The sequence below is a fragment of the Haliaeetus albicilla genome, chromosome 14, assembly GCF_947461875.1.
Source record: "Haliaeetus albicilla chromosome 14, bHalAlb1.1, whole genome shotgun sequence".
In the NCBI taxonomy this organism is placed as follows: domain Eukaryota; kingdom Metazoa; phylum Chordata; class Aves; order Accipitriformes; family Accipitridae; genus Haliaeetus; species Haliaeetus albicilla.
The window spans coordinates 31521653-31537644 of record NC_091496.1 but is presented as its reverse complement, the minus strand read 5'-3'; the positions used below and the strand labels follow the sequence as shown (position 1 = coordinate 31537644).

At 38.3% G+C, this 15992-nt stretch overlaps 1 protein-coding gene across 31 annotated transcripts in view; it reads right to left on the bottom strand.

Moving 5' to 3' along the window:
* NRCAM (neuronal cell adhesion molecule) overlaps positions 1 to 15992 on the bottom strand; it is a 165745-nt gene that overhangs the window by 104502 nt on the left and 45251 nt on the right. For 28 of the 31 annotated variants that reach the window (XM_069802146.1, XM_069802153.1, XM_069802148.1 and 25 more), the window contains exon 2: positions 5111 to 5205. The exons of 2 other annotated variants lie outside the window; for them this stretch is intronic. The gene's annotated coding sequence lies outside the window, so the exon portion shown is untranslated. Of the gene's footprint in view, positions 1 to 5110; positions 5206 to 9665; positions 9963 to 15992 lie in introns of those variants that run through there. One more of the 31 variants, XM_069802147.1, reaches the window with a different exon arrangement.

Here is a 15992-nt window from a genome sequence, read left to right as displayed (position 1 = left end):
AAGATGTCCACTTTATACTAGCAACAGTATATTTAAAAATGGAGAATAGTGAGAATAGGTGCAACAACATTTTCCAAAGGAGGAATAATAAACCTAACTTGATTAAGAGAACTGGAAAAAAAGAACAGCTGAAAGCAGCAGTGAAATTCATAGGTTGTAGTTCCACAAAAAAATGTTTCTGCAGCAGCTCACTGACCTCCTATTCCCCCTCACTTCTACTTACTACTGCCTTCCCTGCTCGTTAGCACTTATGCACCAACTCTTTTTTGTGCTTGCACACGTTTGAGTGGATATATAGGTAAGCACATGAGGTAAATTAAAAAAGAATTAAAATTGCCTATCAAAAACTGTGTTCCTCTTTAATTGGATCAATTCCCATTGATTAAACAACTGTGCTGTTAATTTAACTGAGGTATCCAAGCACCTACAATGAGGTGGCATAAATCCATGTCTTAATATTTGTGGTTGCTGCCTTCTATGTTTCACAGTCAGCCAGGATATTAGTGTACGCATAAGCAGCAAGGAACAAAAATATGGCACTTAAATATATTCCCAAGATCTTTCACCATTGCTTCTCTCACAGGTGGTTGAAAGCTCAGAAAGCTTTCAAAAGACACAGGAAAAAAAATATAACAAAGACTGGTTTAATGTTTCTTTTCCTTTCTTTCCTTACCTCCCCTCCCCTTTTAACATCATGTTAAAAAAAAAAGTTATAAAATGTTTATTTATGGCATCTTTGGTTGTATTCATGATTACCGCAGGAACCAACTCAAATATGCAATAATGCATGTAGCATAAAAGTGATACTCCTAAGTCATCACCAAAAGTTCTTGTGAAAAGACTCTATGTGTCAGTAACTGAGCAACTAAGGATTCTATATTTTCCTTACATTCTGTCCTTTTTTAGCATATTGAAAAAACACGTTGCAAGAGAGCTAAAAAAGGAACATCTGAAGAAAGAGGTCCATTTAATTTAACCAATTTACATATGAGGAAATCAGAGATTGTAAAGTGAGAAAAAAAGTTGGGCAAAACCTAACATTTTATATGAACACTACAGTTATCCTAGAAACCATACACTTACTACATTTGGGCAAGCTTTCACAGAACTAGAGTGGCTGTGATCCCTAAATAAGTTACAGCTACTTCTGTTTAAAACTCTGTTTAGCTGTAAATGAATTTATAAAAAACATCAGTTTATTATCACTAAATAAAAGCTTTGGGAGATATTTTTAACATAAACAATCTCATGCTTTTCCACAAAAGAAACTAGCAGAGTTCCCTTTCTACAGCCTTCCATTTTCCAATCCATTAAAAATGTGTCTGATTTCTAGAGGGACTTTGTCACTTAAAAATACTTACATTTACATTCTTGAATAAGAAACTCTTTTCACACTCTCTTTGCTGATGTTTAAGAAACTATACATTACTGAAATATGCTTCTCTTTTCCAGATGATTTCTCCTGTCAAGTTTCCTAAATTTAACTAGATGATATGCCAGTCCTGTTAGAATAAGGACATTTTTCACAATCAAAGTTTTGCAAGGAATAATGTAAATTTGAAAAATTGTACTTGTTATTATTATAATTCCTCTGATTCATACCAATTAAAAGTTTCCTTTCTTCAGTCAGTCTGTTTATCTTACAGCAAACAGCTGTAGGAGTGTGTCAAACCTTTTTTTTGCCTTTATTTTTCACCTCTGTCAGCAGTTCTTTTATTAGTAAGGACAGCAAGGTAGAAACATAAACAGCTGCTATGTAAACAATGTTGACTATGTTGCTGACTTCAGACCACTTAGAATACTTTCAAACTTGACAATGTTTAAATGATTACTCTTCACACTTTTAAATATGTATCATTAAAAACCACATTATTTTAGAAACACACATTCAAGTCAGCCAAAGCAAAACTCATAAGACTGTTTTAAACAAACCTTGAACTGGGCAGACACTGATTTCATGGAGCAACCCTGCCAGCAGCACCTGCTGAGACTGAGACACTCTGAGCAGAACAGACCAGCTAATGGCTGGCTCAGTGGTTGACAGGAGAGCAGCAGATGTTGTTTATCTTGACTTCTGCAAGGCTTTTGACACTGTCTCCCATAAAATCCTTGTAGACAAACTGATGAAGTACAGACTAGAAAAATGGACAGTGACATGGGCTGAAATCTGGCTGAACTGCTGGGCTCAAGGGGTTGTGATCAGCATGAAGTCCAGCTGGAAGAAAGTCACTGCTGGTGTACCCCAGGGATCAATACTGGGGCCAGTACCATTTAACCACTTCATTAATGACCTGGATGATGGGACCAAGTGCATCAGCAAGTTGCTGATGACACAAATTGGGAGAAGTGGTTGATACACCAGCTGGTTGCACTGGCTTTCAGAGGGACCTTGAAAAGCTGAGTAATAAGCCAACAAGAATTTCATGAAGTTCAACAAAAGAAAATAGGAAGTCTTGCACCTGGCGAGGAATAACCCCAGGCACCAGTACAGGATGGGGTATGACCAGCTGGAAAGCAGCTCTGCAGAAAAGCACCTGGGGGTCCTGGTGGACTCCAAGTAGACCATGAACCAGCAGTGCACCCTTGCAGCAAGGAGGGCCAGTAGCTTCTTGGGCTGCATTAGGAAAAATGTTGCCAGCAGGTCAAGGGAGGTGATCCTTCCCCTCTGCTCAGCGCTGGTGAGACACGTCTGGAGCGCTGTGTGCACTCATGGGCTCCCCAGTACAAGTAAAACATAAGCATCCCAGAGTGAGTCCAGTGAAGTACTGCAAAGATGATTAAGGGGTTGGAGCATCTGACATACGTGGTGAGACTGAAAGAGCTGGGACTCTAGCCTGGAGAAGAGAAGGCTCAGGGAGATCTTATCAATGTGTAAAAATACCTGATGGCAGCAGGGGTAAACAACACTTCTCGGTGGTGCCCCACAACAGGGCAAGAGGCAATGGGCACAAATTAAAAAAGATGAAATTCCATCTGAACAAAAGAAAGCACTTTTCTACTGTAAGGATGGTCAAGCACTTGAATCAGTTGTCCAAACAGCAAGCTGCTCTAGTTGACCCTGCTTTAAGCAGGGCGGCTGTTGGACTAGACGATGTCCAGACACCCTTTCAACCCCTGGTATTCCATGGTCCCTCTTCGAGGAAGAGACAAAAGGAGAACAACTACATCTGAGTAACATGGACTATGGACTTAATGTCAGTTGTCTTCTCTGCACAGACCAAGCCTTCAACAAGATAAAACAGTTCCCTTGCACACCAGTTGCCTATATCTGACTGCACTCTATGGAGGCAAGTCATTTATTAGACTTAGGAAAAGCCTTACTGTGCAGATACAAGTTCTTTTTCTCTCCCATACATTTCCTGATGCCCAAGCCTCTAGGTCTAACCAAGTATGAGAACTACCTGACATCAAGATTAAGACAATATATTTGTTTTGACCAGTCAAACAAATCACTTTACTGTCTAGTACAATGTCTATTTGTATCAGCAAACATCCATCACGTTAATGAATTTCTTTTGCCTCCCCTCCAGTCCGTACTCAAACAGTAAAGCTAGTTTAACCAAAACAGGCTAATGGGAAATCATCCTTCTTCTTTTGTAATGCCTGTTCTCTCACATCAACATATTGACAGTTTTGTTTTACAACTGTAGGAAAAATGAGAGGAACCAAGAGAACGTCACAGAGAAAAGCTAGAATATCTCACTTATGAGGAGCAGGCACCTGTGCACTGACCCAATTCGACTTTCAAACACTTGTCACTTTGGAGCTGGCTCATTGTCACTCATCCAAGTAGCCCCAGGGGAACTATTGTATGGTGGCATTCCCTGACAGGAGAATTGGAGCTATGGAGGCAATGAGGACACAGTGATAGGGTGCCAGGATCCTGGTGAGCGAGAGCAGCCAGCAGCAAAGCCAAAGAACCTCAGAGCTTCCTTAACTTGGTTACCATCCAAAAAGCCTTTCAGAGTCTTCAATGGTTATCTTTTTTTCAGAGCAGTCTAGTTTAAAAACCGTACAGTAACAGTCCTCTTTAACCAAAGCTACATTTAACCCTTGAGTGACTAACACAAGAACCATTTCAGAAGAGATTCCTGAAAGATTTAAAAAAACCAAACCAAAACCAAACCAAAACCAAACAAACAAAAAAACGAACCAAGAAAAACCTTCTGCCTGGAAAGGTTGCACTAAATACTACTTTCAGTAACATATAGTTCAGAAGTCAAAATGTTTCAGTGCCCATCTCTTCCCTTCTCCGTTTTAAACATATTATTGATGCTTTCAGATGCTCTGTCTGCTTGAACACGTAAATGACAGATAAAAAACTATGCAGCTACCCACACCTACGCACTGTAAAAGATAGAAAAGATCTGTTCTAGTAGACTGTATACAGTACTGTATTCAAGACCCCCAAATCAAATTTTTCATTCAAAAAACCCCAGATATTAAAACACAGATGACTATTCAGCAGCTAGTACTGACTTCAAGTAAGGCTATCTCTGTTCTTATGCTGAAAGATTTATGCAGTTCAAATACAAGAGCAGGGAGGGGTTGGAGGAGCATTGAAAAAAAGAAAAATCAAAGCTTACTTCAAAACGTCCAAAACAGACGTTTTAACCTTAGGGCCTAAACCATGAGAGTGAAGAATTCAGAATGCCCCAATCACCAAATCTGTGATCTATGCTAGAAGAAAAAACTTCTACTTTTTTGGTACAAAAATATCTTGAGTTCCTTCTAAGCCCATTTTTTCAGACTCCCTTTTTTACTAGTTTATTTGTCCCCCTGTTCTCTCCAGCAGAGAACATTAGAGATAATTAAACCTACCTTCAATTATGTGAAGCTATGAAATACTTCTAGCTGCTTTTCTAGTTAATATATTTGATATGAGCCCTTCAGTTAAAAGCTGAGCTGACATTTTAAAGATTATATTAATCACAAACTGTTAACTCAAACAACCATGGAAATGCAAGTAAATGCAGAACACATTATATGACTACCCTGATAGTACTTAACAGAAACTGAACAGAAAGATAGAAACTTAATGCCAGTAGCTTTTTTTTTTTCCCCAGTTAGCACGGGAAATTAAAATTTAGAGGGAAAAAAATTATCTTACCTTTGTACAAATAGCTTCAGAGCAAGATGGTCTATCTCTTTACTTTTCCTTCCTTCTTATCCCCTGTATGACAGGTCTTTATGTTACTGCCTTGCCTGAAAAAATATTATACAACCTGAAATATTTATAAAGGCCAATAATTACATTCACTGTTAAACTACAACAAATACATTAGATATATCTTGATATAGCTGCAATACTAAATTCAGTTAAGTCAAGTGGAATGGTATTTTAATAGGAACTAATTTATATACATTGTGCTGAAGAAAAAAATAAGAAGCATTAGGAACAAAAGAAGCTCCCCAGGTTTCAAAATCACGTTTTGCATTTAGCTCTCCAAAACAATATAGCTGGTGACATCAGATCAGACCAGACTACCCATGTAGTTATCCAGGTTTGCTGTATCATCAGTGAAAAACACTCACAAAGCTTGAACAAGCCAATAGGAAAGCCTAACCGCATCTTTCTAGCATTCAGTAACCTAACTTAAGGCCCACCGGGTGCCTCTATCTCCTCAGGACCGAGCACTTCAGTGCTCTTTGGGATACAGATGCCCAAGCTTCTGAAAAAGACATCTGCTGTAAGAGGTCACAGCAGCTGACAGCAAGCCTCTACTGCAGGAAAAGCCTTTGGCCACAGCACTTGCCCAGACAGAGAGAGATCTGGACTTACAGTCAACTTGTAAACTGTCTGATCTCCCACTTTCTAGAAGAATATCTTAAATTCTAGTTGAGGGATGGAACAGACAACCCCCTCTCTCCATCCCCCCCTCCCCCCAGTTGAAAGCACAATACAAGGAAAGAGGAAACGGCAGGAGAGGTTTTGTTTTGAATTCAACTGCTACCTTCTTCATTTATTCACAAGAATTATGCACCCAGTTCCTCTCTTCTCTCAGTCATTGTTACTTGAAACCCCTATTTTAAACATATTTGAGGTTTTGTTGAGAAGGAGGTTGCTTATTTTTCCACAGTAATGCACGTGTGGAGTTGAACTTTCAAGCAAGCAAGGTTCACATAGGATCATTTTTGAAAGTGAGCTTCAAAAAAATTCTTACTGAGGATTTCCCTTACGGTCTTTTAATTTTACAGTGCATGTTGCTCATCTCCAAACTCAGCTGTGCTTGCCACAATATGTAGTCTTTATTTCAGTGAACTGGTGATGAAGTGAAGCTAATAGTAAGAGATTAGCATCACTGCAGCACCTGTTATTTTATATACTGTACTTAAAAGTATACATTTTATCTGTAGATAAGTTCATCGTTTACTCGTAACTGCAGGTTAGCACTATTTTGTAAGGTAAAACAGGAGAGACTGCAAAATGTCAACTTATGACAATGATACAGTAAGATCAGTTTAATTTCCCATCAAATTGATATTGCAATTGTACACCTTCTTTCAGTGTACTTTTAAAAGCTTTTTTATTATTAAATTGGTCTGCCAATTGGCAAAACCCTAACTGTTGCCCAGAACTCTCTTGTAGCTGTTTCTTCCAGTAATAAGAGCACTCCTCATAAATTGCTCTTTATCATGCTCTTTCAAATCAACTTGTTGCTCTTACGTAATAAAGCACTGGAAAGAATATGTTATCTTTGTAACTTTGGGAGTTTGGCATATATAATTTATTTCACTTCATTGCATTCATCTTTATTCAGGCACTCAAATCCCTTCTTACCCCCCTCCCTCTACACTCAGCTGGAACAAACCAGCAGATCCTGCAAACCAATAGGACCTTGATGAGCCAAAGTCAACACAGAACTTGCGTTCAGAACTGCTACATGCATGCAACTCCTAATTCACCAAAACACTCGGGTACGACAATGATAACGCATATTCTATTATATAAAGGTGATGGCTACATCTACCTTGCCATTAACACTGGTTCCGTCCGCCAATTCACTCTCTCCAAGAGAAAACCAGAGCACACTTCAGGGCATGCTCCAGCTCAAGGGACCCTTCTAAAGGGGAGTATGGGTAAGACTGGGTAAGTTTTGATTCTCCACTCTAGACAGTCCTGCAATTCTCCCATGCAAGGCACTGCATCCTCAGTTGCACACTCCACCTGCCTCCATGCCACACTCCGGAGCACACGCCACAGACTCGCAGTATTAGGCTGCAAAATCATCACTTTGATGGGCTGCAATACAGCTCTCACTATTTCGGATACTCTGAAATCGGAACACTAACTAGCAGCCTATTAGGGCTGCAGGAACATCCCAGCACTCAGATGAAATTCAGATTAAGTTGGGGGACCAGTCTATTTTACAAGAGACTAACTTTCTAGAACTTTAAAATGTAAGGCAGACCAGCCCTTGCCAATTAGCCTACCTTGATGACAGGAATTTGTCCCTATCTTGCTGTTATTACCAGTAAAGAACAGCTGTAGCCTCAAGGGTTATGTCTAAAAGTTAGGCATGATCTTAAACGCAGAGATGGCTTGTGTAAGACCTCACATACAGCAGAAAACCATAGGTCTCTGGACACTGTGGGTAAGCTTTCCCAGACTTCTAAGACTCATTAAAAGAAGGGAAAAAACCCTCACCACTTGGTTCTTCTTACTCTTTTGAAATAAACATAGTTATGTAATAATATATATGGTTTGGGACATACTATAATGAATTACAATTTTCAGTATTTTATTGGGAGAAAAGAAACCATACTACAGTCAAACTGTTCTCAATTACTGGGTAAGAAATGGTCAGAATATCAATGTCTTTGGATGTCTGGACTACACACACGGTGCTCCAAAAATAAATATTTGCTACAGTTCTTCTTGACATCTGCAGCTTTAACCTATTTGCAGTCCATGATCAGATTCTTTTGCTGTGACATTACTTATTTTCTCTGGTAGTCTTTTAGGAAGGAGCTTAACAAAAGCTCAAAACTCCAAGGAAATAATACCCATTGTAAATACCCATACACTGTAAATTGTGTACAGAAGAGCACCTGAACATCCAAAAATCAACTCAGCTGGAATGAAGAAGTAAAGAAGCAATCTTTGGGTTTTTTTAAGTTCACATTCTTATTCACAATGCTACGTGCATGAAGAGGATACTTTGAATGGCTTGGTGGCATGATCTTACAGAAGTTATCAGGTAAAGTCCCATATATTTCATTCTAGCCAGGAAACCCTCGTGTCTAAAAATGTGAATTAATAACCAGATCTCTAGTTTCCAAAGTGAGAGGAGCATTTGTACCCTTACAGAAAAAACATGAGTGAGACAGCGTGAATTTAAAAAGAGAGAGAGAGAGAGAAGGAGAGAAAAATCAAGGAGGAGAGTGAAAAAGATGGTTTTAAAAAGTCTACAGATTAGATAAAATATGGTTTAAAATCTCTTAGATGTATTTGGGGTCATGTAATTTCCGATTTTGTGTGTATGAGTTTGGCCACTAGCACATTGTGGAAATGTAAAGCATGCTTTTTACTTTCTGCACCTGACATTATGCTTCCTGTGTACTTATTAATTTAAAAATTTGTGAAAGAACTAAAATTTACATAGTATTGTTGCTTTACAAACTTTTCTACTAATAGTGTTGATAGGCTTCAGGCAAGTAAAATTTAGAATGGAAAATACATAGATTGTAATACATAACTATGCAAAAAGTTCAAATGTAAAAAATGCAAAATACAAAATTTGGCCAAATGTTTTTATACAAAATGTATTCAAAATACTCATTAAAAGGTTAAAACACTTCAATGTTCTTAATGTAACCTTAGAAAGCAATAGAATGAGACAATATGCAGCTTTCTCATAAAATTAATAATGTATCTATCTATCTACACACATATATAATTCAGTTTCCTTTTACTTTACAATACCACAGAAAGTTATTTAATACAAAACATTTTCAGGGGACCTGGAAAAACATTTGCTTTGTGACATATAGAATTTGTTTAGTGTATTTAAGCAGTTTCATGCAATCCAGTACTACAGGGCTCTATTATTCACCCTCATGTCATTTCTTCTTTCAGAATGGAAAAGTGATGAGAAGCCCTCAGAAAAGGAGAAACTGCCCTGTTGGTTGATGAGGGCAGTGATCCATCTTTCTGTCATATCTATGTTATTTCTGGTAGTGCTCAACCCCAGATGATTCTGCCAAAGTAATAATGGAAAAGAATATCCTGGAAATACACCAAAAATAACTGTCCAGTTTTCATTTCTCATACACACATCCTCACGAAGACACTTCCTAAGGCAAGTAAGTCCAGCCTAGATTATATTAACATCAATAAGAAAAATGTGTTAATTTTACACATATTATAATAATCAAAACAGAACATAAATGTCATCTGATCTTTAACATGTTGTGAAGTCATGCCCTTCCTCCATGGATACAAAATATAACTGCCTTCATTTCAATTCCTAGACTGTTAACCAAAGTCAAATATTTTAGTAAGTTACACAGAATAGGTTTATTCTCCTCTGAAGAGGTATAAACTCCATTTCCTCATGTTACTTCTTTCCAATAAATCAAACTAACTAACACTAAGGTACACAAATCTCAACTATGTAAGTGATTGAGAAGAATCAGAACAGAAAAGGGAAATCGGCCATTACCTTGTGCATGTAGCTATACAGTCCTCTTAGTCCTCTTCCCTTTTTGGTTTGGGTTTTGTTGGTTTTTTTTTTTCCTTTCTTTTTGTTAGCGAGAGGTAAGAATTTGTACCATGCTCCCCTTCATGTTGCAATCTTGACAAAACTCTGCTGTTAAGCCCTGCTGTTGCCGGACTGTGTGCAGAAGCACGTACAAGAGGAGCCGTTTCCAGCAGCCCGTCGCTTTGTCCTCAGCCCTCCCAAGCTTCTGTATGATCAGCACAGGCTTTGTGGCCATACAATAGGGGTTAAACATTTCCCTGTATTTATTTAAAAGCAGAGTTAAATCTGCTTAGCTGCATGAACCTTTTAGTAAAATGATGGCCACTGTAGTAGGGTATTTTTCCATTTGTTTTTTTAAGAGTAATTGGCTTCTATCAACGAAAAGGTAAAAAAAAATAAAATATGTAGTTCCTTTTCATTACACACAGTGCATAAACAATGCAGCCAGTAAAATCAATGAAGATTTTCATCCAGATCTTACCACAGCCACAATTTCCCCCAAAGCAGCTACCTGTGACTTGCCTCTCAACTTAGAGCTCTAGTTTCATTTCTCCTTTATGTTCATTCTAGTTCATAACTTGCCAATGGGGCAACCCTCTGGCCTCCATCAACAGTGTCTGAGAGGCAGATAGTTGCAAAAGCTACTATTTGTGCTGAGTGGTGAAATTCCAGTACAAGAAAGAAAATTTAAACATACTGAGAAATAAATGAAAACATTTTAGAAGAGTTGAATGTGCTGTCCACAGTAATAAAGCCATTGATTTCACACAGCACACAAATCTCTGGAACACCTTGGCTTTCCAAAGAACTACCTTGAAGCAACACTGGTGCAGAACAGTGGCTTTTTTCAACTCCTAAAGAAAGAAACCCTATTCAAAACTTTTCATTTCTGTTCTTCCACAAATCCAGACTTTTTTTTTTTTTTTTTTTTTGGTAACTACAGTTAAAACATTTCTAACTTTAGGGGGTTTGCAGCTTTTTATAGGTAGCAGTCTAAGAATCCTGTCAGCATTTATTAGTACCAGCATTAGTGCAGAACAGTAACTTCATCTGCTCCTTTGAAACCTATTCTGTTCTCAAGGCTTATTAGAACAATGCTTTTCTTCACAAAAGCACAATGTGTACTGAAGAATTGCCAGTGAGGTTCAGTAATGACTGCATCCACCTGACCTCTTAAACATGCCGAAATAGAACCAGAGTATCTTAATGAGCTCCCACTTCATATATGTACCACACTTCTAGAGCCACAAAGGACTCAGCTGAGAAGGCTAAAAATCTCATAAAAATAGAAGTTACAATTACAGGTGATTTATTTTTGATGTGAAGATTTACCACCAAATAATGTAGTGTTGATTAGGCAAAACCTCTGCCATTCAAAGTCATTGCTCTTTAATTGCACTTTTACAACTGTATATTCTAATGACAACAGCTGACATGAAACTGCAAATAAGAAGCTACTTACCATGCCACAAACGTGGCACAATATTAAACAATTACGTGTATTTAGTAACATTTAATTCTTGTAAAAGCTCAATTCCTCAAATCGCTATTTTCAAGGTTTTGATCATTCCTTCCAAAATGAAGTACCAGATGAAAAAAGGCAATTTTGCCAATATAGCAGCTTAACCATTTGCTCTCCTCTGCCTTTGACAGCATACGATATCAAGAAATTAGCCCAAATATAACTGATTGAACAGGTTTTTTGTGTTTAACTGGGTTTAAGCAGAAATCATTCTCTGACTTTTAGAACTGAATGATGGAGGGGCAGGGCTTATTTTGTCATCTGATTGACCAAGCCTAATCAGAATTATTTCTGCACGCTGCTTCACTACAGCTGTAGATCCATTAAACATTAAATGCTCTGGAGGCTGTCCCCCTTCAGCTTCCCACTGTGACTCCTACTTTTCAGCCGGTAGCTACTCAGCGGGCTACTCAAAACATTCAAGAAATGGAGGTGCTATATTTAATGGACAGCTCAAAACCCATAGCAAAATCTGTCACTTGACTGTCAGGACAGCAGCTATCATAATAAACCAGAGTCTTTGTGATGGAGACTTAAAAAGAAGCCTTTGAACTGGTTCTCTTACCTCCCAATACATTTTTATTAGAAGGTTTGCAGTCATAGCAGCTATTTTTTCTTCAACAGAAATAATCATGTCTGCCTCTGAAAGTGTTCACTGAGATATGCACATTTTTTTGTAATCATAATATTACCCGTGGCATCTAGTTTTACATCTTATTACCATTCTAGCCTCAGGAAGCCTTTAAACTAATATAACCATTAGGAATGTCTTACTGCACAATTTACATATTAACGAAACTACTTTTTAACCTATTGAACTGTTTAAGCTCAAAAGAACTGTGATGTGCACATGCAGCGCACAATTCCTTACTTTGAGATCTGCTCATTAGAATAGATGAAAAACAGATTCTGAAAAATATCTAGCAATTGTCTGATGATGCTGATTATTCATCCATCTCTTTTTCACACATTTTTGGCTTTCCTTTCCAAATGTCCTCAACTCTTTCCAGACATATGATAATACTAAGGAAAAGCCACAAATCATTTAAGCTTTCTAAGGACAAAGTCATACTCCTATCAAAATGTAGCTAGTGTAATACTCAGCTGAGATCTTCAAGCAGCTCAACAGCTAACCTCATTGTAGAGGTTAACCGCAGATGCTGGCCTCAGACTATGGTAGGTCAGACTGGGCAAACAGGTATGGGATCTGTAACTCTAGAAAGACAGCATAGTTCACAAGTACTCAGGAACGGGGCACAGGAAGACATAAACCCGAGACAAAAGATGCTTGTGCAGTTGGGTCAGCATGGTGAAGAAGATAGAAGGCTCACTACCATAGTACTATAATAAAATGGGCTGGTTGTTTCACCTGTTATTTTGGACACTGAATGTTTTAAAAGCTTCTGCATGCCTAACAATTACAACTCAAGTTACATAAATACTATTCTTTTTAGAGTAAAGACTTATGTATTGAAAGGTATGATCAGGTATGATCAGGTATATCATTACATCCATAAGTTCTTCTGGCATGTCCACTTGACTAGGACAGTATTTCATTTTGATGAACACATAAGGACCAAGAGTACGTGTGCTAACTAGGCAGCTGGAGGATTTTTTATTATTACTACTACTACTACTGTTTCTTTGTTTGAAAAGTGAGAGGGAAAATACTTCCATTTACTATATATAGCAATTTAGGGAATGCATAGCCTTGATTTAGCTTTGTTCCTTGCACGTGTTTTGATAAAGTCATCTATCATTATTTTTCATATTTTTGCATAGGCAAACTGAATTTTCTTTTTCATTTTCCAGCTTCAATTTCCTTTACTTCACCAGTAAAGTTTTCTGAGATCATAATTTTGCATGCAAAAATAAGATCCATAGAGTTTCCAGTTTCTTTATGAAAAATGCCTTTAGGATTAAGAAGTCTGAAAAGACTGTAAAGTGCAGATGACATTCAAAAACATAGCTTCACAGATGTATCAAAATATAGATGATTACTATTCACCATCACCTGTGTATCCCCCTCCCAAAAAGTCATTCCAAACATTTTGGTTGGGAGGTAGCTAGTAAGTTAAGTGCTGTTATGAAGTGAAAATTGTGAAGATCGGGATCCTCTGAGGATTTTAAAATTTATCTATTTACTTTAAAACATCATCGTAAACACTTCTACTGGTTTTAGCTGTTACCATTGAAATTTCATGGATTTACTTGAATTAAACACATTGCTGTTGCTTCCTCAGTAATAATTTATTCCTTCCCCCCCTACAAACATACATAAGGATGTTCTATACCAGAATATAGCCAGTTATTCCTTACTACAGACACCAATAGTTTATGGTAGGCAAAGCAGGTTAAGTAATTTTAAACTAGACCTGAATAACCTATTATTTTTGTTCCAAAATCATTGTAGCATTTATATCCTGATTATCATTCCTAGACTTCTCTGCCTCCTTTCTACATTTTCTTGATGTTCATTGTACCAGCCAAAGCTGGCTATCCGCCAGCTACAGAAAATCACTTATCAAACACTTTGGGGATGCAGACTCATAGTGGTTCGATTTCTCTGAATCTCTTACAGGGAGAGACTTTGTTCCCACACTTAAAGCGTATAAGCTGTTTATCACACAGAGAAGTTGTCAAGGAGAGTGAGGTTTCCCAGAAGTGACTCCAGCATGGCAGACTGAGAAGAGTCCCCTTCAAATAACTCAAGGTTCATTCACTTTATTATTTGACCAGCTATAGCACATACAGTTTAGTATTGCCATAGATTCAAGTACATGGGCTTTCTTTCTGCTTTCATGTTACTTTTTGATGAGGATGTCACATAATATGATTCACAGCATTAACTTTAATTATACTAAGATTTTCTCTAGTACTATTCTCCATCCTTTTTCATAAAGGAACAAATGCTTTGCCCTTCCTCTTTGTGCACAATGAGTGTCCTTGACTACTGGATACCTAAAGCAGTTTAAGCACATGGGGCAGAGACGCAGACTTAAGTGTAGGCAAATGTACACTTCCTTACCCCAGGAGGAGGAAGATTTATCAGCAGCTAGAAAACCAATTGCAGCTTCAGGAACAAAACAGATTTGCTGATGCTGCACTGCCTGTAAATAACTAGGGAAAAAGTTACTGAAACAAAAACCCTCCTAAGCACATCTAGTGCATAGCCTAAATGAATTTACATGAACTACACACACAAAAAAAAAGATCAAACAGAATCAAGCCTGAGGGAGAAAGGGAAGAGGATAATAGAAAGAAATGACAGCTACAAAGGGAGGTTAGAATCTTGATTCTGGTAAAAAACCAAAACCAACCAAACAAGAAAACAAAACCAAAAAGCCAACCATCCAAACAACCAAACAAAAACCCTAAAACCATAGAATCGAGATTCTGGCATATGTAGTTTTCAATCCATGCTCAAAGGGGAAGGAAAAAAAAAAAACAACAAAAAACAACAGTAAAATACAGTGAGTCTTCTTTGGTTGCAGAAATCTTCGGGGGATTCTTCAGCTGCCCAAGAATTTTCTTTTTCTTGGTAAGGCACCTGTTGTTTGAACTTCTGCCTGTGATATATGCACTATACCTGAGGCTGCACTACTCAAAGAGGATCTGGCTGGAACAGGGCCTCATTCCACTCCTGATGTTCCTCTGTCGAACCTCATCTGCCATCACACCTAGAAGCACCCAAATTCATCACGGTCTTAAACTTTACTTGAAGGCTCTCTAGCTATTTATTCTTCCTCTGTAACAGTTTGAAAGAATTTAGCAGCTCTCTGCTTGAATTGTGCCAGCATCTTGACCGACAACTTGAAACTAAGTTTATTCACCTGAAGCCCCTAAAGGGCTGTTTTCACTAGGTACACACAGAGCATGCCTAGGACACAAAAGGACCAGGCTTCCCAAAGCACTGGCACAGCTGTGATTTTCTTGACAGGCAGAGAAGCTGCTGTATGGCAGCGCTTTCTCCATTACACAGAGCAGGACTGGCTGTGGCTCACCCAGTCTTCAGCATTTTAACCTCAGAGGCACAGCTTCTGTAGAGAGACAGAAATGATACTCTCTTCCCCTTGCAGTTCACATCTGAGGAACATATTCAAGTAAAAAAAGGCTCTGTTTTCCATCCCTTTGCACTTGCGGTCCAAAGATCCTAAAACATGATGAATAAAGATTTTCCTCAAAGATAAAAGATGTGGGCTTGAATCTACTTTGAAAAGGGATGGGTTTTATCTCAAGTCTCTCCTCCAGCAAGTATTACAATGTCGTGGCTGTTTGTTGGAAAAGGCACAAATCTGTAATAATTCTCCCAATAAGTTTCAAACTTCAGAGCTTCACTCAAAAAAAACAGCACCCAGCAGTAAAGCAGAGTCTGAACAGAAAAACAGATGGAAACACCTCCTGATTCCATCTCAGTCTTCCTATGGCCCAGATCTTCATAGCTACACGCTGCTGGCCCCAGAGTAGGACCCTCAAGGCACCACCTACATTAAGAACTGGTGCGGTAGAAAGTGGGAAAGGGGGGTGTTATAAACTGAGCAGCTATGCTTGATACCTGTGTGCACACATGCACACCCAGACTTGGCAGAGTTGCTGTGATGTAGAAAGGCCTCATTTTGCTGTTTTGATGTATTTGCCCATTTTTAAAGGGAAAAGTTGCACATTGTACATAAATGTGTTTCCGGGCATCATTTTCCCCAAACTTTCACTTCAAACCTGGTTTCTATTTCTGAGGCTTAACCATGAACAACTATGCTAATCACACA